The sequence below is a fragment of the Cucumis melo genome, chromosome 12 (assembly GCF_025177605.1).
Source record: "Cucumis melo cultivar AY chromosome 12, USDA_Cmelo_AY_1.0, whole genome shotgun sequence".
Lineage (NCBI taxonomy): Eukaryota > Viridiplantae > Streptophyta > Magnoliopsida > Cucurbitales > Cucurbitaceae > Cucumis > Cucumis melo.
The window spans coordinates 3689082-3712297 of NC_066868.1; the positions used below are offsets into that span (position 1 = coordinate 3689082).

At 44.2% G+C, this 23216-nt stretch overlaps 39 non-coding genes across 39 annotated transcripts; all 39 read left to right on the top strand.

The window, feature by feature from the left end:
- The first annotated feature begins 94 nt into the window (after positions 1-94).
- LOC127144785 (5S ribosomal RNA) lies at positions 95-213 on the top strand. Its single transcript, XR_007816573.1, has one exon. It is a non-coding gene; the product is annotated as a 5S ribosomal RNA (ribosomal RNA).
- A 204-nt stretch (positions 214-417) lies between these two features.
- LOC127144796 (5S ribosomal RNA) lies at positions 418-536 on the top strand. The gene has a single exon (XR_007816584.1). It is a non-coding gene; the product is annotated as a 5S ribosomal RNA (ribosomal RNA).
- A 204-nt stretch (positions 537-740) lies between these two features.
- Positions 741-859, top strand: LOC127144808 (5S ribosomal RNA). Its single transcript, XR_007816596.1, has one exon. It is a non-coding gene; the product is annotated as a 5S ribosomal RNA (ribosomal RNA).
- A 204-nt stretch (positions 860-1063) lies between these two features.
- Positions 1064-1182, top strand: LOC127144819 (5S ribosomal RNA). Its single transcript, XR_007816607.1, has one exon. It is a non-coding gene; the product is annotated as a 5S ribosomal RNA (ribosomal RNA).
- A 204-nt stretch (positions 1183-1386) lies between these two features.
- Positions 1387-1505, top strand: LOC127144830 (5S ribosomal RNA). Its single transcript, XR_007816618.1, has one exon. It is a non-coding gene; the product is annotated as a 5S ribosomal RNA (ribosomal RNA).
- A 10904-nt stretch (positions 1506-12409) lies between these two features.
- LOC127144841 (5S ribosomal RNA) lies at positions 12410-12528 on the top strand. Its single transcript, XR_007816629.1, has one exon. It is a non-coding gene; the product is annotated as a 5S ribosomal RNA (ribosomal RNA).
- A 204-nt stretch (positions 12529-12732) lies between these two features.
- On the top strand, positions 12733-12851 carry LOC127144852 (5S ribosomal RNA). The gene has a single exon (XR_007816640.1). It is a non-coding gene; the product is annotated as a 5S ribosomal RNA (ribosomal RNA).
- Positions 12852-13055: 204 nt separating this feature from the next.
- Positions 13056-13174, top strand: LOC127144863 (5S ribosomal RNA). Its single transcript, XR_007816651.1, has one exon. It is a non-coding gene; the product is annotated as a 5S ribosomal RNA (ribosomal RNA).
- A 204-nt stretch (positions 13175-13378) lies between these two features.
- On the top strand, positions 13379-13497 carry LOC127144875 (5S ribosomal RNA). The gene has a single exon (XR_007816662.1). It is a non-coding gene; the product is annotated as a 5S ribosomal RNA (ribosomal RNA).
- A 204-nt stretch (positions 13498-13701) lies between these two features.
- LOC127144886 (5S ribosomal RNA) lies at positions 13702-13820 on the top strand. Its single transcript, XR_007816673.1, has one exon. It is a non-coding gene; the product is annotated as a 5S ribosomal RNA (ribosomal RNA).
- A 204-nt stretch (positions 13821-14024) lies between these two features.
- Positions 14025-14143, top strand: LOC127144664 (5S ribosomal RNA). Its single transcript, XR_007816452.1, has one exon. It is a non-coding gene; the product is annotated as a 5S ribosomal RNA (ribosomal RNA).
- Positions 14144-14347: 204 nt separating this feature from the next.
- On the top strand, positions 14348-14466 carry LOC127144897 (5S ribosomal RNA). The gene has a single exon (XR_007816684.1). It is a non-coding gene; the product is annotated as a 5S ribosomal RNA (ribosomal RNA).
- Positions 14467-14670: 204 nt separating this feature from the next.
- Positions 14671-14789, top strand: LOC127144665 (5S ribosomal RNA). The gene has a single exon (XR_007816453.1). It is a non-coding gene; the product is annotated as a 5S ribosomal RNA (ribosomal RNA).
- Positions 14790-14993: 204 nt separating this feature from the next.
- On the top strand, positions 14994-15112 carry LOC127144908 (5S ribosomal RNA). Its single transcript, XR_007816695.1, has one exon. It is a non-coding gene; the product is annotated as a 5S ribosomal RNA (ribosomal RNA).
- A 151-nt stretch (positions 15113-15263) lies between these two features.
- LOC127144920 (5S ribosomal RNA) lies at positions 15264-15382 on the top strand. Its single transcript, XR_007816707.1, has one exon. It is a non-coding gene; the product is annotated as a 5S ribosomal RNA (ribosomal RNA).
- A 204-nt stretch (positions 15383-15586) lies between these two features.
- Positions 15587-15705, top strand: LOC127144931 (5S ribosomal RNA). The gene has a single exon (XR_007816718.1). It is a non-coding gene; the product is annotated as a 5S ribosomal RNA (ribosomal RNA).
- A 204-nt stretch (positions 15706-15909) lies between these two features.
- On the top strand, positions 15910-16028 carry LOC127144942 (5S ribosomal RNA). The gene has a single exon (XR_007816729.1). It is a non-coding gene; the product is annotated as a 5S ribosomal RNA (ribosomal RNA).
- Positions 16029-16232: 204 nt separating this feature from the next.
- On the top strand, positions 16233-16351 carry LOC127144953 (5S ribosomal RNA). The gene has a single exon (XR_007816740.1). It is a non-coding gene; the product is annotated as a 5S ribosomal RNA (ribosomal RNA).
- Positions 16352-16555: 204 nt separating this feature from the next.
- On the top strand, positions 16556-16674 carry LOC127144924 (5S ribosomal RNA). Its single transcript, XR_007816711.1, has one exon. It is a non-coding gene; the product is annotated as a 5S ribosomal RNA (ribosomal RNA).
- A 204-nt stretch (positions 16675-16878) lies between these two features.
- Positions 16879-16997, top strand: LOC127144880 (5S ribosomal RNA). Its single transcript, XR_007816667.1, has one exon. It is a non-coding gene; the product is annotated as a 5S ribosomal RNA (ribosomal RNA).
- Positions 16998-17201: 204 nt separating this feature from the next.
- LOC127144977 (5S ribosomal RNA) lies at positions 17202-17320 on the top strand. The gene has a single exon (XR_007816764.1). It is a non-coding gene; the product is annotated as a 5S ribosomal RNA (ribosomal RNA).
- Positions 17321-17524: 204 nt separating this feature from the next.
- On the top strand, positions 17525-17643 carry LOC127144964 (5S ribosomal RNA). Its single transcript, XR_007816751.1, has one exon. It is a non-coding gene; the product is annotated as a 5S ribosomal RNA (ribosomal RNA).
- Positions 17644-17847: 204 nt separating this feature from the next.
- LOC127144975 (5S ribosomal RNA) lies at positions 17848-17966 on the top strand. The gene has a single exon (XR_007816762.1). It is a non-coding gene; the product is annotated as a 5S ribosomal RNA (ribosomal RNA).
- Positions 17967-18170: 204 nt separating this feature from the next.
- On the top strand, positions 18171-18289 carry LOC127144986 (5S ribosomal RNA). The gene has a single exon (XR_007816773.1). It is a non-coding gene; the product is annotated as a 5S ribosomal RNA (ribosomal RNA).
- Positions 18290-18493: 204 nt separating this feature from the next.
- On the top strand, positions 18494-18612 carry LOC127144998 (5S ribosomal RNA). Its single transcript, XR_007816784.1, has one exon. It is a non-coding gene; the product is annotated as a 5S ribosomal RNA (ribosomal RNA).
- Positions 18613-18816: 204 nt separating this feature from the next.
- On the top strand, positions 18817-18935 carry LOC127144925 (5S ribosomal RNA). The gene has a single exon (XR_007816712.1). It is a non-coding gene; the product is annotated as a 5S ribosomal RNA (ribosomal RNA).
- A 204-nt stretch (positions 18936-19139) lies between these two features.
- LOC127144881 (5S ribosomal RNA) lies at positions 19140-19258 on the top strand. The gene has a single exon (XR_007816668.1). It is a non-coding gene; the product is annotated as a 5S ribosomal RNA (ribosomal RNA).
- A 204-nt stretch (positions 19259-19462) lies between these two features.
- On the top strand, positions 19463-19581 carry LOC127144978 (5S ribosomal RNA). The gene has a single exon (XR_007816765.1). It is a non-coding gene; the product is annotated as a 5S ribosomal RNA (ribosomal RNA).
- Positions 19582-19785: 204 nt separating this feature from the next.
- Positions 19786-19904, top strand: LOC127145009 (5S ribosomal RNA). The gene has a single exon (XR_007816794.1). It is a non-coding gene; the product is annotated as a 5S ribosomal RNA (ribosomal RNA).
- Positions 19905-20108: 204 nt separating this feature from the next.
- On the top strand, positions 20109-20227 carry LOC127144566 (5S ribosomal RNA). The gene has a single exon (XR_007816354.1). It is a non-coding gene; the product is annotated as a 5S ribosomal RNA (ribosomal RNA).
- A 204-nt stretch (positions 20228-20431) lies between these two features.
- Positions 20432-20550, top strand: LOC127145021 (5S ribosomal RNA). The gene has a single exon (XR_007816805.1). It is a non-coding gene; the product is annotated as a 5S ribosomal RNA (ribosomal RNA).
- Positions 20551-20754: 204 nt separating this feature from the next.
- LOC127145028 (5S ribosomal RNA) lies at positions 20755-20873 on the top strand. The gene has a single exon (XR_007816808.1). It is a non-coding gene; the product is annotated as a 5S ribosomal RNA (ribosomal RNA).
- A 204-nt stretch (positions 20874-21077) lies between these two features.
- Positions 21078-21196, top strand: LOC127144969 (5S ribosomal RNA). Its single transcript, XR_007816756.1, has one exon. It is a non-coding gene; the product is annotated as a 5S ribosomal RNA (ribosomal RNA).
- Positions 21197-21400: 204 nt separating this feature from the next.
- LOC127144860 (5S ribosomal RNA) lies at positions 21401-21519 on the top strand. The gene has a single exon (XR_007816648.1). It is a non-coding gene; the product is annotated as a 5S ribosomal RNA (ribosomal RNA).
- Positions 21520-21723: 204 nt separating this feature from the next.
- LOC127145033 (5S ribosomal RNA) lies at positions 21724-21842 on the top strand. Its single transcript, XR_007816813.1, has one exon. It is a non-coding gene; the product is annotated as a 5S ribosomal RNA (ribosomal RNA).
- A 204-nt stretch (positions 21843-22046) lies between these two features.
- LOC127144970 (5S ribosomal RNA) lies at positions 22047-22165 on the top strand. Its single transcript, XR_007816757.1, has one exon. It is a non-coding gene; the product is annotated as a 5S ribosomal RNA (ribosomal RNA).
- Positions 22166-22369: 204 nt separating this feature from the next.
- LOC127145043 (5S ribosomal RNA) lies at positions 22370-22488 on the top strand. Its single transcript, XR_007816822.1, has one exon. It is a non-coding gene; the product is annotated as a 5S ribosomal RNA (ribosomal RNA).
- Positions 22489-22692: 204 nt separating this feature from the next.
- LOC127144622 (5S ribosomal RNA) lies at positions 22693-22811 on the top strand. Its single transcript, XR_007816410.1, has one exon. It is a non-coding gene; the product is annotated as a 5S ribosomal RNA (ribosomal RNA).
- Positions 22812-23015: 204 nt separating this feature from the next.
- On the top strand, positions 23016-23134 carry LOC127145044 (5S ribosomal RNA). The gene has a single exon (XR_007816823.1). It is a non-coding gene; the product is annotated as a 5S ribosomal RNA (ribosomal RNA).
- Positions 23135-23216: the final 82 nt, after the last annotated feature.

Sequence of the window (23216 nt, forward strand, 5' to 3'; positions counted from 1 at the left end):
TCGTGCGGGTCCCGGTGGCCGTTCCGACCGGTCGAGCATGCGTGGGAGATTCTGGCCGACATGGCTTATATGCATTTTCTGCGCATTCCGTGATGGGTGCGATCATACCAGCACTAATGCACCGGATCCCATCAGAACTCCGCAGTTAAGCGTGCTTGGGCGAGAGTAGTACTAAGTTGGGTGACCACTTGGGAAGTCCTCGTGTTGCACCCCTTTTTCTATTTTTTTTATTATTATTTTTTTCAATCCTACCATTTTGTTTCTTTCTCCCACCGTGTTTTCAAGTCGTGCAGCCGCCCCGGCTCGTATGCTCATGCACACGCTCGTGCGAGTCCCGGTGGCCGTTCCGACCGGTCGAGCATGCGTGGGAGATTCTGGCCGACATGGCTTATATGCATTTTCTGCGCATTCCGTGATGGGTGCGATCATACCAGCACTAATGCACCGGATCCCATCAGAACTCCGCAGTTAAGCGTGCTTGGGCGAGAGTAGTACTAAGTTGGGTGACCACTTGGGAAGTCCTCGTGTTGCACCCCTTTTTCTATTTTTTTTATTATTATTTTTTTCAATCCTACCATTTTGTTTCTTTCTCCCACCGTGTTTTCAAGTCGTGCAGCCGCCCCGGGTCGTATGCTCATGCACACGCTCGTGCGGGTCCCGGTGGCCGTTCCGACCGGTCGAGCATGCGTGGGAGATTCTGGCCGACATGGCTTATATGCATTTTCTGCGCATTCCGTGATGGGTGCGATCATACCAGCACTAATGCACCGGATCCCATCAGAACTCCGCAGTTAAGCGTGCTTGGGCGAGAGTAGTACTAAGTTGGGTGACCACTTGGGAAGTCCTCGTGTTGCACCCCTTTTTCTATTTTTTTTATTATTATTTTTTTCAATCCTACCATTTTGTTTCTTTCTCCCACCGTGTTTTCAAGTCGTGCAGCCGCCCCGGCTCGTATGCTCATGCACACGCTCGTGCGGGTCCCGGTGGCCGTTCCGACCGGTCGAGCATGCGTGGGAGATTCTGGCCGACATGGCTTATATGCATTTTCTGCGCATTCCGTGATGGGTGCGATCATACCAGCACTAATGCACCGGATCCCATCAGAACTCCGCAGTTAAGCGTGCTTGGGCGAGAGTAGTACTAAGTTGGGTGACCACTTGGGAAGTCCTCGTGTTGCACCCCTTTTTCTATTTTTTTTATTATTATTTTTTTCAATCCTACCATTTTGTTTCTTTCTCCCACCGTGTTTTCAAGTCGTGCAGCCGCCCCGGCTCGTATGCTCATGCACACGCTCGTGCGGGTCCCGGTGGCCGTTCCGACCGGTCGAGCATGCGTGGGAGATTCTGGCCGACATGGCTTATATGCATTTTCTGCGCATTCCGTGATGGGTGCGATCATACCAGCACTAATGCACCGGATCCCATCAGAACTCCGCAGTTAAGCGTGCTTGGGCGAGAGTAGTACTAAGTTGGGTGACCACTTGGGAAGTCCTCGTGTTGCACCCCTTTTTCTATTTTTTTTATTATTATTTTTTTCAATCCTACCATTTTGTTTCTTTCTCCCACCGTGTTTTCAAGTCGTGCAGCCGCCCCGGCTCGTATGCTCATGCACACGCTCGTGCGGGTCCCGGTGGCCGTTCCGACCGGTCGAGCATGCGTGGGAGATTCTGGCCGACATGGCTTATATGCATTTTCTGCGCATTCCGTGGTGGGTGCGATCATACCAGCACTAATGCACCGGATCCCATCAGAACTCCGCAGTTAAGCGTGCTTGGGCGAGAGTAGTACTTGTTGGGTTTTATGTCCTAAAACTCGTAGATAGTAAATATAATCAATTGACCGTCATTAATAAAGTATTTTATTATTTAATTTCAATAAGTGTTATTGATTATTTTATTAGTTTTGTCTTAATAACCCAAATCCAATAAACTAACATCCTAAGCTGTTTGATGAGTCTTGAACAGTATGTAGAGACATACAGGGATTAATGTTCAAGATCAGCTTAAAGAGTCTATAGTATAGGGTTAAGGTTGGGTACCTTATCCTGTTAACACTATGGATACGGCTCACTTTGTATTTGATACAGACACATTGATCAAATGCGTTCATGTATGTGACATGCGAGTGAGGGTATCCTATGCAATGAGTTTGCATAAGACTGGACCACGAAATAGTAATCACTAGATGTAACTCCGTTAACTAGTTGGATTGCTATTTCATTAGGATGACCTAGGTAACTTAGTCTTAATCCTGAGTGTATTATGAACTCCTGTTTGCGAGGGATTGTCCTTTGATTTATACGAGTGAGAGTGGCCAGATTGCCGACTCAATATTCTTATCATTTTGGGGACAATACCGAGTGGAGAGCTGGGAACATAATCACACAAGATGGAATTCACTCCTTCCCACCTTTAGGGTAAGTAGATAAGTGTTCCCTTAAATGGTGTCTCCGAGACTTGAACAAAGGGCCCTACCCTCTTAATGGCACGAGAGGGGTTTCTGTTTAGTGGTTGGACCATAAACAGGTTGTTCATTAGAGGAGCACTGGTATTTAAGGACCAGAGGTAACCCAGGGGTAAAACGGTAATTTGACCCAGCTGGAGTTACGAACACTTGTGAAGGACTAACTTACTGGTATTGGTCTATATCCGTGGACACAGAAATATATCTACAGTGAGAAGAGTTCAGCTGTGAGTCTTTAGTGGAGTGTACACACAGTTAACGAATATTGATTAATGTGGTTAATGAGTTTAGCCAATTAATCTCATATCGTTGTAGCTTCTGATCTGTAGGTCCATTAGGTCCCCTTCCTAGCTCATAAAGAGTAATGAGATTTATTTATATTGGTTGTAATTTGAAATGTTCAAATTTACTTTGGGAATTAATATAATGTATATTGATACATTATAATATAAAGTTTATATTTTAATTAGACTTTATTATATAAATTTAATTTTGGATATGATTCAAAATTAAATTATGAGAGAATAAAATATTTGAATAAGTTCAAATATCAGTTTAATGTGAATTAGATTCATATTAAAACTATAAGTTAAAATTTAATGTGTATATGATACATATTAAAACTATAAGTTATGAGAGAAATTTATATTTGAATATGATTCAAATTATGGATTAAATTAAATATAAGATATTTAATTTAGAAATTAATTAATTGGAGCATTAATTAATAGTTTTGTTTAATTTGATTTAATTAAATTTGATTTAATTAAATTAATTAAATTAAAACTATAGGTTATGTGAGAGATATTCATTTAAATATGATTTAAATGAAATATTAATTAAATATGATTTAATTATTTAATTATTTATTTAATTAATATAATTAATATAATTAATTAATTAATTAATATTAATTTAATATTAATTTATTTAATAAGGAACGTGGGTGGTTTTCCCACGTTCCCAATTATTCTCTCTAACTTCCCTCTTCTTCCGACTGAAGAAGAGGGAATTTTTGCGTAACAAATTTTTTTTTTCTCTCAAACGGGAGAGAGTTCTGCGAAGAAGTCTATCCATTCTCTCTAAAAAAAAAAAAAAATCTCTCCATTCCCTTATTCCAATTTTGGTTCCCACAAACCATCTCAATCAGAGAATAGGAAGGTTTTCAAGTGGTGGTGCCCCAAAAATTTGGTGATTGGCAGATTCAGAGTCGTCAACGAGCGTAAGTTATATTCTCTGTAATTTTTAAAGCATGTTTAATCAATATTTTTTGCCAATGTATTGGTATTTTTAAGGTTTTAATTAAAATTGAGTTTCTGTATATTTTCCGCTGTAAAGGGTTTTCATCCCTTCAATTGGTATCAGAGCCATCTCAGTTTTAATTGAGAATTTTAAAAATTTGCATTGGTTAGGTGGGATCTCTGCATTATGAATGTGGTTTTTGCAATTGAATGTTTCTGTAATTTTGGCCATAGATTTACTGTTTTGATAAGATCAAAATGTAAAGGCCCCTGCGTTTTTGGGCATTTTAATTTGTAAATCTGTAATTTAGAGTCCAATTTTTGGATTCGGGGTGTTTTTCTGAGTTTTTTGACACCAAATTTGCCCAAAACGGACACCCGGAAGGCCATCAACGAGAGTTTTTCGATTCTGTACGAAAACCGAGAAAAAAAAAAAAAAAAAAAAAAAAAAAAAAAAAAAAAATCCGCGGCTGGAGGTTGAAGAAGGGATGACGTCATCGTGACGTCACTGGATGTACGGACGGCTCCCGCGGCTCGGCTCGGCGGCACTTGTACGGACGGCTCGGGTGTACGGACGGCTCGGCTCGGGGGTGTACGGACGGCTCGGCTCGGGGGTGTACGGACGGCTCGGCTCGGGGGTGTACGGACGGCCCGGCTCGGCTGTACGGACGGCTCGGCGCGGTCGGCTCGGTTCGACTCCGATTTTTTCATATGGTGCCGGTTCAAGGGGTTTTGGGCCGGTTCTTCCTATTTTAGGCCGGTTCAAGCATTTTTTAGCCGGTTTGAAGTTTTTTGAAGGTTTTGAGGCCGGTTTTGGAGCTTTGAAAGCACTTTTAGGATTTTTTAAGGCTTTATTATTGTAATTATTGCTTTATTTTATCCTAGAGGCCAATTTTACAGGTTCAATTGTTATTTAATGCTTTATGGATGTCATTTAGATGAATCCCACCTTAGGTTAAGCATGTTCATGCATTTTTATATATTATAAATGTTATAATGTATGGTTTTAATGCATGATTATGAATTTCATGAGTAATTTAAAATATGTTGATATTTTAAATATATGAAATTGAATAAGCATGATGCATGACATTACTTAGTTAAATATAATTTGTTATATTTAAATTAATGTATTGTGTATGCTTGATTGTTTTTCATATTTTTTAATATAATTGTTATATTAATAAAAGATGAAAATTAATTTGCATTGTGCATATTACATCCATAGTTTAATATAATTGTTATATTAATATAATGTATGCATGTAATATGGTTTTATTTAATTATAATTTGATTTTAATTATTTAAACCATAGTATCTATGATTATATGGCTAATTAACTAATTTTATAATAGTTATAAAATTTGATTATTAGAAACCGTCAACCTATAATAAAGAGTTGCATGCAAACGTAGGATCTTAGGATTAATTTGGTTTAATTTTAAATTGTTTAAAATTAAATAGACCTAAGATCACATTAATTCTAATAGGATTAGAATTAAGTCTTATTTTTAGTTTAATGAAACTAAATAGGACAAATAGGATTTTAAGGTTATAAGGGAACTCCACCGGTAAAGTTCTGTCTAAGGCTGGGGGTACTTAAGTTGACGGTTTACGGAACACCTCCTACCTGGGAACTGACCCGGAACCGGCGTTGAATTAACCTTATTCCTATTAGCATAAGATGTCACTAGGTAAATTAAATGGTTTAATACACCTAGAAACTTTAGTGTAAAGTTTTATTATAAGTGTTATAATAAGAATAGACTTAGTTAGATTCATTTAGCCGGAATTTAGCTAAGTGCAACTAAACCTAAATTAATAGAACATTTTAGTGGGAGAAAAATGGTATATATGATATATCAATTTTTATTTTTGCTTTCACGTCCCTAAGAGTTCACACGTGAGATCCATACTCGGCTTCGTGTCGCCCTGGGCGCGGCCTCCTTTCGGAAAGTGTTTGTATGGGTCAATAACAAGGTGAATAGGGGAAATGTTCATAGTAAGTGGGAGAAGGACGCGTGTCAACGTATCCTACGGTCTCCTCCATTAGGTTGCACCGTGAGATTTCTATGATCCGCCTGCGTGTCGTCCTGGAGCGACCATCCCTTCGGAGGGCTTGATCATATAAGTCGGAACATCGCAAACTCCAGAAATGGATAGGATTTCTTAGGTTAATCTTCAACAGTTGTCTTTCCTAAACGGTAGCCTGTTGAAGCGTACCTCTGGGATCTGAAAATGGTAGGGTCACACTTACGGGATGAATTAAGTTAGTTAATGAATCCTTGACCGAACAACGATAGCTAAGAACTATAGGAATAAGAGTTATTCTGGTATTAGTAATTAGTTGAGATTGTCTCAATTCAGAAGAAGAGTAATTGATCACCCTTCGGTGATTTTTGTTCTAAACTTCTGAAGTATCGTTGCAAAAACTAAATCATTAGTTTTATTAGGGTTCTTTGATTGTTTGTTTTTGCTGAATTGATTGGATTGTTTTATGTAATGGGTTAAGACAAAGATAACTAATATGGTCAATTGTTTGCTATTTCAGCATGTCTTCCTCAATTATTGCATTGCTTAAAAAAGATCAATTAACCGGTGAAAATTATGCGACGTGGAAATCGAAACTGAATATGATTTTAGTTATCGTTGATCTAAGCTTCGTCTTAATGGAGGAATGTCCTCTTTTCCCCACTAAACATGCATCCCAAAGTGTTAGGGATGCATATGACCGTTGGACAAAGGCCAATGACAAGGCTCGCCTCCACATCTTGGCTAGTATGTCTGACATACTAAGCAAGAAACATGAGATCATGGTCACTGCACGTCAGATCATGGACTCTCTTAGAGAGATGTTTGGACAACCGTCCATTCAGATCAAACAAGAGGCAAATGTTGCCCATTCTAAGAGGAGGTTTGTACCTTCACCTTCTGGATCTGAGAAAATTCAAAAGAGGAAAGAAGGGAAAGGGAAAGGTCCTACTATTGCTGTTGAGGACAAAGGGAAGGCTAAGGTAGCCATCAAGAGGAAATGTTTTCACTGCAATGTTGATGAGCATTGGAAAACAAATTGCCCTAAGTACCTTGTTAAGAAGAAAGAAAAGGAAGGTAAATATGATTTACTTGTCTTGGAAACATGTTTAGTGGAAAATGACCAAAATGCCTGGATACTTGATTCAGGGGCCACTAACCATGTTTGTTCTTCTTTACAAGAAACTAGTTCCTTCAAGCAGCTTGAGGACAGTGAGATGACACTCAAGGTTGGAACGGGAGATGTCATTTCAGCTCGTGCAGTGGGAGATGCTAAGTTGTTTTTCGGAAATAAATTCATGTTTTTGGAAAACTTGTACATAGTTCCTAAAATTAAAAGGAACTTAGTTTCCGTTTCTTGTCTTATTGAACATATGTACTCAATTAATTTTTCTATGAATGAAGCGTTCATTTATAAGAATGGTGTACATATTTGTTCAGCTAAGCTTGAAAACAACTTGTATGTATTAAGACCTAATGAAGCAAAAGCAGTTTTAAATCATGAGATGTTTAGAACTGCTAATACTCAAAATAAAAGGCAAAGAATTTCTCCAAATAACAATACCTATCTTTGGCATTTAAGATTAGGTCACATAAATCTCGATCGGATCGGGAGATTGGTAAAGAATGGACTTCTAAACAAGTTAAAAGATGTTTCATTACCTCCATGTGAATCTTGTCTTGAAGGTAAAATGACAAAGAGACCTTTTACTGGAAAAGGTTATAGAGCCAAAGAGCCTTTAGAACTTATACATTCAGACCTCTGTGGTCCGATGAATGTAAAAGCTAGAGGGGGTTTTGAATACTTCATCTCTTTTATAGATGATTATTCTAGGTATGGTTATTTATACTTAATGGAGCATAAGTCTGAAGCTCTTGAAAAGTTCAAGGAATATAAGACTGAAGTTGAAAATCTATTAAGTAAAAAGATTAAAATACTTCGATCTGATCGAGGTGGAGAGTACATGGATTTGAGATTTCAGGACTATATGATAGAACATGGAATCCAATCCCAACTCTCAGCACCTGGTACACCTCAACAAAATGGTGTATCAGAGAGGAGAAATAGAACCTTGTTAGACATGGTTCGTTCAATGATGAGTTACGCTCAATTGCCTAGCTCGTTTTGGGGGTATGCAGTAGAGACTGCAGTTCATATCTTGAACAATGTTCCCTCGAAGAGTGTTTCTGAAACACCTTTCGAGCTATGGAGAGGACGTAAACCTAGTTTAAGTCATTTCAGAATTTGGGGTTGTCCAGCACACGTATTAGTGACAAATCCCAAGAAGTTGGAACCTCGTTCAAGGTTATGCCAATTTGTTGGTTACCCTAAAGAGACGAGAGGTGGTCTATTCTTTGATCCACAAGAAAATAGAGTGTTTGTATCGACAAATGCTACTTTCTTGGAAGAAGACCACATGAGAAATCATAAACCACGAAGCAAATTAGTATTAAGTGAAGCTACTGATGAATCAACAAGGGTTGTTGATGAAGTTGGTCCCTCATCAAGGGTTGATGAAACCACCACATCAGGTCAATCTCATCCTTCTCAATCGTTGAGAATGCCTCGACGCAGTGGGAGGGTTGTATCACAACCTAACCGCTATTTGGGTTTAACTGAAACTCAAGTTGTCATACCAGATGATGGTGTTGAGGATCCATTGTCCTATAAACAGGCAATGAATGATGTAGATAAGGACCAATGGGTCAAAGCCATGGACCTTGAAATGGAGTCTATGTACTTCAATTCAGTGTGGGAGCTTGTAGATCTACCTGAAGGGGTAAAACCTATAGGGTGCAAATGGATCTATAAGAGAAAGAGAGATTCAGCTGGGAAGGTACAGACCTTTAAAGCTAGACTTGTGGCAAAAGGGTATACCCAAAGGGAAGGGGTTGACTATGAGGAAACTTTCTCTCCTGTTGCTATGTTAAAGTCTATAAGGATTCTCTTGTCCATCGCCACATTTTATGATTATGAAATATGGCAAATGGATGTCAAGACTGCTTTTCTGAATGGCAATCTTGAAGAGAGTATCTTTATGTCTCAGCCCGAGGGGTTCATAACCCAAGGTCAAGAGCAAAAAGTTTGCAAGCTGAATCGATCCATTTATGGGTTGAAACAAGCATCAAGATCTTGGAACATTAGGTTTGATACTGCAATCAAATCCTATGGTTTTGACCAGAATGTTGATGAACCTTGTGTATATAAGAAAATCAACAAAGGAAAAGTAGCTTTCTTAGTACTTTATGTGGACGATATCCTCCTCATTGGGAATGATGTGGGTTACCTTACTGACGTTAAAGCTTGGCTAGCAGCCCAATTCCAAATGAAAGATTTAGGAGAGGCACAATATGTTCTTGGGATCCAAATCATAAGGGATCGTAAGAACAAAACGCTAGCACTGTCTCAAGCAACCTATATCGACAAATTGTTGGTTCGATATTCGATGCAGAACTCTAAGAAGGGTTTATTACCTTTCAGGCATGGAGTTCACTTGTCTAAGGAACAGAGTCCTAAGACACCTCAAGAAGTTGAGGATATGAGACGTATTCCCTATGCCTCAGCTGTGGGCAGCTTAATGTATGCTATGCTCTGCACTAGGCCAGACATTTGTTATGCAGTGGGAATAGTCAGTAGGTATCAGTCCAACCCAGGGTTAGACCATTGGACGGCGGTTAAAATTGTTCTCAAGTATCTTAGGAGAACGAGAGACTACATGCTTGTGTATGGAGCTAAGGATTTGATCCTTACAGGATACACTGATTCTGATTTCCAAACCGATAAGGATTCTAGGAAATCCACATCGGGATCAGTGTTCACCCTAAATGGGGGAGCTGTAGTATGGCGTAGCATCAAGCAAGGATGCATTGCAGACTCTACAATGGAGGCTGAATACGTCGCTGCTTGTGAAGCAGCAAAAGAAGCAGTTTGGCTTAGGAAGTTCCTACATGATTTGGAAGTTGTTCCAAATATGAACTTGCCCATCACTCTATATTGTGATAACAGTGGGGCAGTAGCCAATTCTAAAGAACCTCGCAGCCATAAACGAGGGAAACACATAGAGAGGAAGTATCATCTGATACGGGAGATTGTGCAACGAGGGGATGTGATCGTCACCAAGATCGCTTCGGAGCACAACATTGCTGATCCATTTACGAAGACTCTCACGGCTAAAGTGTTCGAGGGTCATCTAGAAAGTCTAGGTCTACGAGATATGTACATTAGGTAACCTAGGGCAAGTGGGAGATGTGTAATGGGTATGATGATGCCCTAGTTTATTGTATTTGTATATATACGTTTTATGTAATATACTTGTACATTTTACCATTTCCAATGTTTGAGGATTACTCTACTATGTACATCCCATAAGGACTAGAGTTTTAGTCCAAGTGGGAGTTTGTTGGGTTTTATGTCCTAAAACTCGTAGATAGTAAATATAATCAATTGACCGTCATTAATAAAGTATTTTATTATTTAATTTCAATAAGTGTTATTGATTATTTTATTAGTTTTGTCTTAATAACCCAAATCCAATAAACTAACATCCTAAGCTGTTTGATGAGTCTTGAACAGTATGTAGAGACATACAGGGATTAATGTTCAAGATCAGCTTAAAGAGTCTATAGTATAGGGTTAAGGTTGGGTACCTTATCCTGTTAACACTATGGATACGGCTCACTTTGTATTTGATACAGACACATTGATCAAATGCGTTCATGTATGTGACATGCGAGTGAGGGTATCCTATGCAATGAGTTTGCATAAGACTGGACCACGAAATAGTAATCACTAGATGTAACTCCGTTAACTAGTTGGATTGCTATTTCATTAGGATGACCTAGGTAACTTAGTCTTAATCCTGAGTGTATTATGAACTCCTGTTTGCGAGGGATTGTCCTTTGATTTATACGAGTGAGAGTGGCCAGATTGCCGACTCAATATTCTTATCATTTTGGGGACAATACCGAGTGGAGAGCTGGGAACATAATCACACAAGATGGAATTCACTCCTTCCCACCTTTAGGGTAAGTAGATAAGTGTTCCCTTAAATGGTGTCTCCGAGACTTGAACAAAGGGCCCTACCCTCTTAATGGCACGAGAGGGGTTTCTGTTTAGTGGTTGGACCATAAACAGGTTGTTCATTAGAGGAGCACTGGTATTTAAGGACCAGAGGTAACCCAGGGGTAAAACGGTAATTTGACCCAGCTGGAGTTACGAACACTTGTGAAGGACTAACTTACTGGTATTGGTCTATATCCGTGGACACAGAAATATATCTACAGTGAGAAGAGTTCAGCTGTGAGTCTTTAGTGGAGTGTACACACAGTTAACGAATATTGATTAATGTGGTTAATGAGTTTAGCCAATTAATCTCATATCGTTGTAGCTTCTGATCTGTAGGTCCATTAGGTCCCCTTCCTAGCTCATAAAGAGTAATGAGATTTATTTATATTGGTTGTAATTTGAAATGTTCAAATTTACTTTGGGAATTAATATAATGTATATTGATACATTATAATATAAAGTTTATATTTTAATTAGACTTTATTATATAAATTTAATTTTGGATATGATTCAAAATTAAATTATGAGAGAATAAAATATTTGAATAAGTTCAAATATCAGTTTAATGTGAATTAGATTCATATTAAAACTATAAGTTAAAATTTAATGTGTATATGATACATATTAAAACTATAAGTTATGAGAGAAATTTATATTTGAATATGATTCAAATTATGGATTAAATTAAATATAAGATATTTAATTTAGAAATTAATTAATTGGAGCATTAATTAATAGTTTTGTTTAATTTGATTTAATTAAATTTGATTTAATTAAATTAATTAAATTAAAACTATAGGTTATGTGAGAGATATTCATTTAAATATGATTTAAATGAAATATTAATTAAATATGATTTAATTATTTAATTATTTATTTAATTAATATAATTAATATAATTAATTAATTAATTAATATTAATTTAATATTAATTTATTTAATAAGGAACGTGGGTGGTTTTCCCACGTTCCCAATTATTCTCTCTAACTTCCCTCTTCTTCCGACTGAAGAAGAGGGAATTTTTGCGTAACAAATTTTTTTTTTCTCTCAAACGGGAGAGAGTTCTGCGAAGAAGTCTATCCATTCTCTCTAAAAAAAAAAAAAAATCTCTCCATTCCCTTATTCCAATTTTGGTTCCCACAAACCATCTCAATCAGAGAATAGGAAGGTTTTCAAGTGGTGGTGCCCCAAAAATTTGGTGATTGGCAGATTCAGAGTCGTCAACGAGCGTAAGTTATATTCTCTGTAATTTTTAAAGCATGTTTAATCAATATTTTTTGCCAATGTATTGGTATTTTTAAGGTTTTAATTAAAATTGAGTTTCTGTATATTTTCCGCTGTAAAGGGTTTTCATCCCTTCAGTACTAAGTTGGGTGACCACTTGGGAAGTCCTCGTGTTGCACCCCTTTTTCTATTTTTTTTATTATTATTTTTTTCAATCCTACCATTTTGTTTCTTTCTCCCACCGTGTTTTCAAGTCGTGCAGCCGCCCCGGCTCGTATGCTCATGCACACGCTCGTGCGGGTCCCGGTGGCCGTTCCGACCGGTCGAGCATGCGTGGGAGATTCTGGCCGACATGGCTTATATGCATTTTCTGCGCATTCCGTGATGGGTGCGATCATACCAGCACTAATGCACCGGATCCCATCAGAACTCCGCAGTTAAGCGTGCTTGGGCGAGAGTAGTACTAAGTTGGGTGACCACTTGGGAAGTCCTCGTGTTGCACCCCTTTTTCTATTTTTTTTATTATTATTTTTTTCAATCCTACCATTTTGTTTCTTTCTCCCACCGTGTTTTCAAGTCGTGCAGCCGCCCCGGCTCGTATGCTCATGCACACGCTCGTGCGGGTCCCGGTGGCCGTTCCGACCGGTCGAGCATGCGTGGGAGATTCTGGCCGACATAACTTATATGCATTTTCTGCGCATTCCGTGATGGGTGCGATCATACCAGCACTAATGCACCGGATCCCATCAGAACTCCGCAGTTAAGCGTGCTTGGGCGAGAGTAGTACTAAGTTGGGTGACCACTTGGGAAGTCCTCGTGTTGCACCCCTTTTTCTATTTTTTTTATTATTATTTTTTTCAATCCTACCATTTTGTTTCTTTCTCCCACCGTGTTTTCAAGTCGTGCAGCCGCCCCGGGTCGTATGCTCATGCACACGCTCGTGCGGGTCCCGGTGGCCGTTCCGACCGGTCGAGCATGCGTGGGAGATTCTGGCCGACATGGCTTATATGCATTTTCTGCGCATTCCGTGATGGGTGCGATCATACCAGCACTAATGCACCGGATCCCATCAGAACTCCGCAGTTAAGCGTGCTTGGGCGAGAGTAGTACTAAGTTGGGTGACCACTTGGGAAGTCCTCGTGTTGCACCCCTTTTTCTATTTTTTTTATTATTATTTTTTTCAATCCTACCATTTTGTTTCTTTCTCCCACCGTGTTTTCAAGTCGTGCAGCCGCCCCGGCTCGTATGCTCATGCACACGCTCGTGCGGGTCCCGGTGGCCGTTCCGACCGGTCGAGCATGCGTGGGAGATTCTGGCCGACATGGCTTATATGCATTTTCTGCGCATTCCGTGATGGGTGCGATCATACCAGCACTAATGCACCGGATCCCATCAGAACTCCGCAGTTAAGCGTGCTTGGGCGAGAGTAGTACTAAGTTGGGTGACCACTTGGGAAGTCCTCGTGTTGCACCCCTTTTTCTATTTTTTTTATTATTATTTTTTTCAATCCTACCATTTTGTTTCTTTCTCCCACCGTGTTTTCAAGTCGTGCAGCCGCCCCGGCTCGTATGCTCATGCACACGCTCGTGCGGGTCCCGGTGGCCGTTCCGACCGGTCGAGCATGCGTGGGAGATTCTGGCCGACATGGCTTATATGCATTTTCTACGCATTCCGTGATGGGTGCGATCATACCAGCACTAATGCACCGGATCCCATCAGAACTCCGCAGTTAAGCGTGCTTGGGCGAGAGTAGTACTAAGTTGGGTGACCACTTGGGAAGTCCTCGTGTTGCACCCCTTTTTCTATTTTTTTTATTATTATTATTTTCAATCCTACCATTTTGTTTCTTTCTCCCACCGTGTTTTCAAGTCGTGCAGCCGCCCCGGCTCGTATGCTCATGCACACGCTCGTGCGGGTCCCGGTGGCTGTTCCGACCGGTCGAGCATGCGTGGGAGATTCTGGCCGACATGGCTTATATGCATTTTCTGCGCATTCCGTGATGGGTGCGATCATACCAGCACTAATGCACCGGATCCCATCAGAACTCTGCAGTTAAGCGTGCTTGGGCGAGAGTAGTACTAAGTTGGGTGACCACTTGGGAAGTCCTCGTGTTGCACCCCTTTTTCTATTTTTTTTATTATTATTTTTTTCAATCCTACCATTTTGTTTCTTTCTCCCACCGTGTTTTCAAGTCGTGCAGCCGCCCCGGCTCGTATGCTCATGCACACGCTCGTGCGGGTCCCGGTGGCCGTTCCGACCGGTCGAGCATGCGTGGGAGATTCTGGCCGACATGGCTTATATGCATTTTCTACGCATTCCGTGATGGGTGCGATCATACCAGCACTAATGCACCGGATCCCATCAGAACTCCGCAGTTAAGCGTGCTTGGGCGAGAGTAGTACTAAGTTGGGTGACCACTTGGGAAGTCCTCGTGTTGCACCCCTTTTTCTATTTTTTTTATTATTATTATTTTCAATCCTACCATTTTGTTTCTTTCTCCCACGGTGTTTTCAAGTCGTGCAGCCGCCCCGGCTCGTATGCTCATGCACACGCTCGTGCGGGTCCCGGTGGCCGTTCCGACCGGTCGAGCATGCGTGGGAGATTCTGGCCGACATGGCTTATATGCATTTTCTGCGCATTCCGTGATGGGTGCGATCATACCAGCACTAATGCACCGGATCCCATCAGAACTCTGCAGTTAAGCGTGCTTGGGCGAGAGTAGTACTAAGTTGGGTGACCACTTGGGAAGTCCTCGTGTTGCACCCCTTTTTCTATTTTTTTTATTATTATTTTTTTCAATCCTACCATTTTGTTTCTTTCTCCCACCGTGTTTTCAAGTCGTGCAGCCGCCCCGGCTCGTATGCTCATGCACACGCTCGTGCGGGTCCCGGTGGCCGTTCCGACCGGTCGAGCATGCGTGGGAGATTCTGGCCGACATGGCTTATATGCATTTTCTGCGCATTCCATGATGGGTGCGATCATACCAGCACTAATGCACCGGATCCCATCAGAACTCCGCAGTTAAGCGTGCTTGGGCGAGAGTAGTACTAAGTTGGGTGACCACTTGGGAAGTCCTCGTGTTGCACCCCTTCCCACCGTGTTTTCAAGTCGTGCAGCCGCCCCGGCTCGTATGCTCATGCACACGCTCGTGCGGGTCCCGGTGGCCGTTCCGACCGGTCGAGCATGCGTGGGAGATTCTGGCCGACATGGCTTATATGCATTTTCTGCGCATTCCGTGATGGGTGCGATCATACCAGCACTAATGCACCGGATCCCATCAGAACTCCGCAGTTAAGCGTGCTTGGGCGAGAGTAGTACTAAGTTGGGTGACCACTTGGGAAGTCCTCGTGTTGCACCCCTTTTTCTATTTTTTTTATTATTATTTTTTTCAATCCTACCATTTTGTTTCTTTCTCCCACCGTGTTTTCAAGTCGTGCAGCCGCCCCGGCTCGTATGCTCATGCACACGCTCGTGCGGGTCCCGGTGGCCGTTCCGACCGGTCGAGCATGCGTGGGAGATTCTGGCCGACATGGCTTATATGCATTTTCTGCGCATTCCGTGATGGGTGCGATCATACCAGCACTAATGCACCGGATCCCATCAGAACTCCGCAGTTAAGCGTGCTTGGGCGAGAGTAGTACTAAGTTGGGTGACCACTTGGGAAGTCCTCGTGTTGCACCCCTTTTTCTAATTTTTTTATTATTATTTTTTTCAATCCTACCATTTTGTTTCTTTCTCCCACCGTGTTTTCAAGTCGTGCAGCCGCCCCGGCTCGTATGCTCATGCACACGCTCGTGCGGGTCCCGGTGGCCGTTCCGACCGGTCGAGCATGCGTGGGAGATTCTGGCCGACATGGCTTATATGCATTTTCTGCGCATTCCGTGATGGGTGCGATCATACCAGCACTAATGCACCGGATCCCATCAGAACTCCGCAGTTAAGCGTGCTTGGGCGAGAGTAGTACTAAGTTGGGTGACCACTTGGGAAGTCCTCGTGTTGCACCCCTTTTTCTATTTTTTTTATTATTATTTTTTTCAATCCTACCATTTTGTTTCTTTCTCCCACCGTGTTTTCAAGTCGTGCAGCCGCCCCGGCTCGTATGCTCATGCACACGCTCGTGCGGGTCCCGGTGGCCGTTCCGACCGGTCGAGCATGCGTGGGAGATTCTGGCCGACATGGCTTATATGCATTTTCTGCGCATTCCATGATGGGTGCGATCATACCAGCACTAATGCACCGGATCCCATCAGAACTCCGCAGTTAAGCGTGCTTGGGCGAGAGTAGTACTAAGTTGGGTGACCACTTGGGAAGTCCTCGTGTTGCACCCCTTTTTCTATTTTTTTTATTATTATTTTTTTCAATCCTACCATTTTGTTTCTTTCTCCCACCGTGTTTTCAAGTCGTGCAGCCGCCCCGGCTCGTATGCTCATGCACACGCTCGTGCGGGTCCCGGTGGCCGTTCCGACCGGTCGAGCATGCGTGGGAGATTCTGGCCGACATGGCTTATATGCATTTTCTGCGCATTCCGTGATGGGTGCGATCATACCAGCACTAATGCACCGGATCCCATCAGAACTCCGCAGTTAAGCGTGCTTGGGCGAGAGTAGGACTAAGTTGGGTGACCACTTGGGAAGTCCTCGTGTTGCACCCCTTTTTCTATTTTTTTTATTATTATTATTTTCAATCCTACCATTTTGTTTCTTTCTCCCACCGTGTTTTCAAGTCGTGCAGCCGCCCCGGCTCGTATGCTCATGCACACGCTCGTGCGGGTCCCGGTGGCCGTTCCGACCGGTCGAGCATGCGTGGGAGATTCTGGCCGACATGGCTTATATGCATTTTCTGCGCATTCCGTGATGGGTGCGATCATACCAGCACTAATGCACCGGATCCCATCAGAACTCTGCAGTTAAGCGTGCTTGGGCGAGAGTAGTACTAAGTCGGGTGACCACTTGGGAAGTCCTCGTGTTGCACCCCTTTTTCTATTTTTTTTATTATTATTTTTTTCAATCCTACCATTTTGTTTCTTTCTCCCACCGTGTTTTCAAGTCGTGCAGCCGCCCCGGCTCGTATGCTCATGCACACGCTCGTGCGGGTCCCGGTGGCCGTTCCGACCGGTCGAGCATGCGTGGGAGATTCTGGCCGACATGGCTTATATGCATTTTCTGCGCATTCCATGATGGGTGCGATCATACCAGCACTAATGCACCGGATCCCACCAGAACTCCGCAGTTGAGCGTGCTTGGGCGAGAGTAGTACTAAGTTGGGTGACCACTTGGGAAGTCCTCGTGTTGCACCCCTTTTTCTATTTTTTTTATTATTATTTTTTTCAATCCTACCATTTTGTTTCTTTCTCCCACCGTGTTTTCAAGTCGTGCAGCCGCCCCGGCTCGTATGCTCATGCACACGCTCGTGCGGGTCCCGGTGGCCGTTCCGACTGGTCGAGCATGCGTGGGAGATTCTGGCCGACATGGCTTATATGCATTTTCTGCGCATTCCGTGATGGGTGCGATCATACCAGCACTAATGCACCGGATCCCATCAGAACTCCGCAGTTAAGCGTGCTTGGGCGAGAGTAGTACTAAGTTGGGTGACCACTTGGGAAGTCCTCGTGTTGCACCCCTTTTTCTATTTTTTTTATTATTATTTTTTTCAATCCTACCATTTTGTTTCTTTCTCCCACCGTGTTTTCAAGTCGTGCAGCCGCCCCGGCTCGTATGCTCATGCACACGCTCGTGCGGGTCCCGGTGGCCGTTCCGACCGGTCGAGCATGCGTGGGAGATTCTGGCCGACATGGCTTATATGCATTTTCTGCGCATTTCGTGATGGGTGCGATCATACCAGCACTAATGCACCGGATCCCATCAGAACTCCGCAGTTAAGCGTGCTTGGGCGAGAGTAGTACTAAGTTGGGTGACCACTTGGGAAGTCCTCGTGTTGCACCCCTTTTTCTATTTTTTTTATTATTATTTTTTTCAATCCTACCATTTTGTTTCTTTCTCCCACCGTGTTTTCAAGTCGTGCAGCCGCCCCGGCTCGTATGCTCATGCACACGCTCGTGCGGGTCCCGGTGGCCGTTCCGACCGGTCGAGCATGCGTGGGAGATTCTGGCCGACATGGCTTATATGCATTTTCTGCGCATTCCGTGATGGGTGCGATCATACCAGCACTAATGCACCGGATCCCATCAGAACTCCGCAGTTAAGCGTGCTTGGGCGAGAGTAGTACTAAGTTGGGTGACCACTTGGGAAGTCCTCGTGTTGCACCCCTTTTTCTATTTTTTTTATTATTATTTTTTTCAATCCTACCATTTTGTTTCTTTCTCCCACCGTGTTTTCAAGTCGTGCAGCCGCCCCGGCTCGTATGCTCATGCACACGCTCGTGCGGGTCCCGGTGGCCGTTCCGACCGGTCGAGCATGCGTGGGAGATTCTGGCCGACATGGCTTATATGCATTTTCTGCGCATTCCGTGATGGGTGCGATCATACCAGCACTAATGCACCGGATCCCATCAGAACTCCGCAGTTAAGCGTGCTTGGGCGAGAGTAGTACTAAGTTGGGTGACCACTTGGGAAGTCCTCGTGTTGCACCCCTTTTTCTATTTTTTTTATTATTATTTTTTTCAATCCTACCATTTTGTTTCTTTCTCCCACCGTGTTTTCAAGTCGTGCAGCCGCCCCGGCTCGTATGCTCATGCACACGCTCGTGCGGGTCCCGGTGGCCGTTCCGACCGGTCGAGCATGCGTGGGAGATTCTGGCCGACATGGCTTATATGCATTTTCTGCGCATTCCGTGATGGGTGCGATCATACCAGCACTAATGCACCGGATCCCATCAGAACTCCGCAGTTAAGCGTGCTTGGGCGAGAGTAGGACTAAGTTGGGTGACCACTTGGGAAGTCCTCGTGTTGCACCCCTTTTTCTATTTTTTTTATTATTATTATTTTCAATCCTACCATTTTGTTTCTTTCTCCCACCGTGTTTTCAAGTCGTGCAGCCGCCCCGGCTCGTATGCTCATGCACACGCTCGTGCGGGTCCCGGTGGCCGTTCCGACCGGTCGAGCATGCGTGGGAGATTCTGGCCGACATGGCTTATATGCATTTTCTGCGCATTCCGTGATGGGTGCGATCATACCAGCACTAATGCACCGGATCCCATCAGAACTCTGCAGTTAAGCGTGCTTGGGCGAGAGTAGTACTAAGTCGGGTGACCACTTGGGAAGTCCTCGTGTTGCACCCCTTTTTCTATTTTTTTTATTATTATTTTTTTCAATCCTACCATTTTGTTTCTTTCTCCCACCGTGTTTTCAAGTCGTGCAGCCGCCCCGGCTCGTATGCTCATGCACACGCTCGTGCGGGTCCCGGTGGCCGTTCCGACCGGTCGAGCATGCGTGGGAGATTCTGGCCGACATGGCTTATATGCATTTTCTGCGCATTCCATGATGGGTGCGATCATACCAGCACTAATGCACCGGATCCCACCAGAACTCCGCAGTTGAGCGTGCTTGGGCGAGAGTAGTACTAAGTTGGGTGACCACTTGGGAAGTCCTCGTGTTGCACCCCTTTTTCTATTTTTTTTATTATTATTTTTTTCAATCCTACCATTTTGTTTCTTTCTCCCACCGTGTTTTCAAGTCGTGCAGCCGCCCCGGCTCGTATGCTCATGCACACGCTCGTGCGGGTCCCGGTGGCCGTTCCGACTGGTCGAGCATGCGTGGGAGATTCTGGCCGACATGGCTTATATGCATTTTCTGCGCATTCCGTGATGGGTGCGATCATACCAGCACTAATGCACCGGATCCCATCAGAACTCCGCAGTTAAGCGTGCTTGGGCGAGAGTAGTACTAAGTTGGGTGACCACTTGGGAAGTCCTCGTGTTGCACCCCTTTTTCTATTTTTTTTATTATTATTTTTTTCAATCCTACCATTTTGTTTCTTTCTCCCACCGTGTTTTCAAGTCGTGCAGCCGCCCCGGCTCGTATGCTCATGCACACGCTCGTGCGGGTCCCGGTGGCCGTTCCGACCGGTCGAGCATGCGTGGGAGATTCTGGCCGACATGGCTTATATGCATTTTCTGCGCATTTCGTGATGGGTGCGATCATACCAGCACTAATGCACCGGATCCCATCAGAACTCCGCAGTTAAGCGTGCTTGGGCGAGAGTAGTACTAAGTTGGGTGACCACTTAGGAAGTCCTCGTGTTGCACCCCTTTTTCTATTTTTTTTATTATTATTTTTTTCAATCCTACCATTTTGTTTCTTTCTCCCACCGTGTTTTCAAGTCGTGCAGCCGCCCCGGCTCGTATGCTCATGCACACGCTCGTGCGGGTCCCGGTGGCCGTTCCGACCGGTCGAGCATGCGTGGGAGATTCTGGCCGACATGGCTTATATGCATTTTCTGCGCATTCCGTGATGGGTGCGATCATACCAGCACTAATGCACCGGATCCCATCAGAACTCCGCAGTTAAGCGTGCTTGGGCGAGAGTAGTACTAAGTTGGGTGACCACTTGGGAAGTCCTCGTGTTGCACCCCTTTTTCTATTTTTTTTATTATTATTTTTTTCAATCCTACCATTTTGTTTCTTTCTCCCACCGTGTTTTCAAGTCGTGCAGCCGCCCCGGCTCGTATGCTCATGCACACGCTCGTGCGGGTCCCGGTGGCCGTTCCGACCGGTCGAGCATGCGTGGGAGATTCTGGCCGACATGGCTTATATGCATTTTCTGCGCATTCCGTGATGGGTGCGATCATACCAGCACTAATGCACCGGATCCCATCAGAACTCCGCAGTTAAGCGTGCTTGGGCGAGAGTAGTACTAAGTTGGGTGACCACTTGGGAAGTCCTCGTGTTGCACCCCTTTTTCTATTTTTTTTATTATTATTTTTTTCAATCCTACCATTTTGTTTCTTTCTCCCACCGTGTTTTCAAGTCGTGCAGCCGCCCCGGCTCGTATGCTCATGCACACGCTCGTGCGGGTCCCGGTGGCCGTTCCGACCGGTCGAGCATGCGTGGGAGATTCTGGCCGACATGGCTTATATGCATTTTCTGCGCATTCCGTGATGGGTGCGATCATACCAGCACTAATGCACCGGATCCAATCAGAACTCCGCAGTTAAGCATGCTTGGGCGAGAGTAGTACTAAGTTGGGTGACCACTTGGGAAGTCCTCGTGTTGCACCCCTTTTTCTATTTTTTTTATTATTATTTTTTTCAATCCTACCATTTTGTTTCTTTCTCCCACCGTGTTTTCAAGTCGTGCAGCCGCCCCGGCTCGTATGCTCATGCACACGCTCGTGCGGGTCCCGGTGGCCGTTCCGACCGGTCGAGCATGCGTGGGAGATTCTGGCCGACATGGCTTATATGCATTTTCTGCGCATTCCGTGATGGGTGCGATCATACCAGCACTAATGCACCGGATCCCATCAGAACTCCGCAGTTAAGCGTGCTTGGGCGAGAGTAGTACTAAGTTGGGTGACCACTATGGAAGTCCTCGTGTTGCACCCCTTTTTCTATTTTTTTTATTATTATTTTTTTCAATCCTACCATTTTGTTTCTTTCTCCCACCGTGTTTTCAAGTCGTGCAGCCGCCCCGGGTCGTATGCTCATGCACACGCTCGTGCGGGTCCCGGTGGCCGTTCCGACCGGTCGAGCATGCGTGGGAGATTCTGGCCGACATGGCTTATATGCATTTTCTGCGCATTCCGTGATGGGTGCGATCATACCAGCACTAATGCACCGGATCCCATCAGAACTCCGCAGTTAAGCGTGCTTGGGCGAGAGTAGTACTAAGTTGGGTGACCACTTGGGAAGTCCTCGTGTTGCACCCCTTTTTCTATTTTTTTTATTATTATTTTTTTCAATCCTACCATTTTGTTTCTTTCTCCCACCGTGTTTTCAAGTCGTGCAGCCGCCCCGGCTCGTATGCTCATGCACACGCTCGTGCGGGTCCCGGTGGCCGTTCCGACCGGTCGAGCATGCGTGGGAGATTCTGGCCGACATGGCTTATATGCATTTTCTGCGCATTCCGTGATGGGTGCGATCATACCAGCACTAATGCACCGGATCCAATCAGAACTCCGCAGTTAAGCATGCTTGGGCGAGAGTAGTACTAAGTTGGGTGACCACTTGGGAAGTCCTCGTGTTGCACCCCTTTTTCTATTTTTTTTATTATTATTTTTTTCAATCCTACCATTTTGTTTCTTTCTCCCACCGTGTTTTCAAGTCGTGCAGCCGCCCCGGCTCGTATGCTCATGCACACGCTCGTGCGGGTCCCGGTGGCCGTTCCGACCGGTCGAGCATGCGTGGGAGATTCTGGCCGACATGGCTTATATGCATTTTCTGCGCATTCCGTGATGGGTGCGATCATACCAGCACTAATGCACCGGATCCCATCAGAACTCCGCAGTTAAGCGTGCTTGGGCGAGAGTAGTACTAAGTTGGGTGACCACTTGGGAAGTCCTCGTGTTGCACCCCTTTTTCTATTTTTTTTATTATTATTTTTTTCAATCCTACCATTTTGTTTCGTTCTCCCACCGTGTTTTCAAGTCGTGCAGCCGCCCCGGCTCGTATGCTCATGCACACGCTCGTGCGGGTCCCGGTGGCCGTTCCGACCGGTCGAGCATGCGTGGGAGATTCTGGCCGACATGGCTTATATGCATTTTCTGCGCATTCCGTGATGGGTGCGATCAAACCAGCACTAATGCACCGGATCCCATCAGAACTCCGCAGTTAAGCGTGCTTGGGCGAGAGTAGTACTAAGTTGGGTGACCACTTGGGAAGTCCTCGTGTTGCACCCCTTTTTCTATTTTTTTTATTATTATTTTTTTCAATCCTACCATTTTGTTTCTTTCTCCCACCGTGTTTTCAAGTCGTGCAGCCGCCCCGGCTCGTATGCTCATGCACACGCTCGTGCGGGTCCCGGTGGCCGTTCCGACCGGTCGAGCATGCGTGGGAGATTCTGGCCGACATGGCTTATATGCATTTTCTGCGCATTCCGTGATGGGTGCGATCATACCAGCACTAATGCACCGGATCCCATCAGAACTCCGCAGTTAAGCGTGCTTGGGCGAGAGTAGTACTAAGTTGGGTGACCACTTGGGAAGTCCTCGTGTTGCACCCCTTTTTCTATTTTTTTTATTATTATTTTTTTCAATCCTACCATTTTGTTTCTTTCTCCCACCGTGTTTTCAAGTCGTGCAGCC